This window comes from Opisthorchis viverrini, assembly GCF_000715545.1.
Source record: "Opisthorchis viverrini unplaced genomic scaffold opera_v5_79, whole genome shotgun sequence".
NCBI lineage: Eukaryota > Metazoa > Platyhelminthes > Trematoda > Opisthorchiida > Opisthorchiidae > Opisthorchis > Opisthorchis viverrini.
In genome coordinates, this window is record NW_008751737.1 from 700,719 (window position 1) to 702,404 (window position 1,686).

The window sequence follows — 1,686 nt, forward strand, 5'->3', positions numbered from 1 at the left end:
GTGCTGGTAGCCGGGTATTACCTTTGACCGCGATTAGTCATTCCGTCGGGCGGTTCCATTGGTTGTTCTTTTATCCCGTGTCCTCATTCGCCGATGCTCACGTGACCTTTGAACTTGGCACCCCTCGCCGTCGTGGTCTAGTCGATGTTGGAGTGACCTTTGCCCTTCCGAGTTCCGGTCGTGACCTTTATTGATTTGACTCCGAGGTGTTCCCTGTTTCTTCGTTGGTGAATCCATTATTCGGTCCTCCTTGAGTGTTTCGGTTGCGATGTTGATATCTCGCACGTAGAGTTGCGTAAATTGGATCCAGTTTAATGCACCGGTTTAGGAATCCTTCCGTAGAGTTCTATGCTTCCAGAAATTCTCTTCCGTGTCGCGTATCTCCGTATGCCAAAATTTTCGCGTTTTCCAGGTTGAATTTGTGGCCTTCCTGGTTCTCGTGTATGGATATCAAGGACAGGGGGTCATGTCTCCTGACAGCCGCGTTGTGTTCTTTTATTCGAGTACATAATTTTCTCCCAGTTTGTCCAACGTAGAATTTGTTGCCGTCGTTGCAGTCGATTTGGTATATCACATTGTTCCTCTTGGTTTTGTCACGGTTGTCCTTCGGTCTAGAGATTAATTTCGTTAGTGTGGCACTCGGTTTGTGGGCCACGAAGATTTCTTTTTTGCGTCAATAATCTGGTTGCGAGTTCTGATATATTCTTGATGTAGGGTAGGACTACCCGTCTGGTGGCTTGTTCTTGCTGTGGCTGTTGTTGAGGTGTCTTCTTTTTCAAGCTTCTCTTGATAAAACTCCTTGAATGTCCATTGTTCTGGAACATTCTGTATAGATGGTTTTCCTCCTTCTTCCGTAGTTCTGTGGTGCTGTAGTGTGTCTCCGCCATCTTAAACAAGGTTTGGACGCAGCTCTTTTTGTGGTTTACTGGATGGTTGCTGTTGTAGTTCAGTATTTGGTTCGTATGAGTCTCTTTGCGGTGTACGCAGATTTCCAGAGTCCCGTCCACCTTTCTGTTCACTAAGACGGTCTTTGCATTATCACCTCAGCAATGAATCCTGATGTTGGGGATCCCATAGGAGTTCTTTTCAGCTGTTAATATGTTTGTCCATCGAAGGTAAAGTATGAACACATGCAAAAGTCCGACAGTTTGCATATACTTTCAGGTTTCATGGCTTCCGTCGTGTCTGGATTACTCCGAAGCAATTCGCTATGGTTTCCCGTCCGAGGTTGTGGTCGATTGAAGTGAAGTATGGTTTCCCGAGGTTGTGGTCGATTGAAGTGAAGAGTGATGTGACATCAAACGAAAGCACGACCTCATCGTCTTCCATAGTGAAGTTCGTTCCTTTGTGTAGGAATTGACCTTCATTTTTGATTGTGTTCCGATCCGGAGACTAAGTGTTTTAATCTTCTCCATATGTCTTTTGCTATTTCGTACGTTGGGGTTCCCGGAGGTGAAACGACTGGTCTAAGTGGATTTCCTTCTTTGTGCACCTTTTGTAGTCCTAGAATTGTGCAATGTTGGTATCGTCGGCTTTCATTTTCCATCGTTCTTGTCTGGTTATCTTGTGTGTGGCTTGCAGTTTCTTGAGCGTCGGGTTGATTCGATTGATGACGTTTGAAGTTGGGTCATGATCGATTGGTTTGTACATCGTGGTGTCATTTAGCAGTTGTTTGGCCTTTTCAAT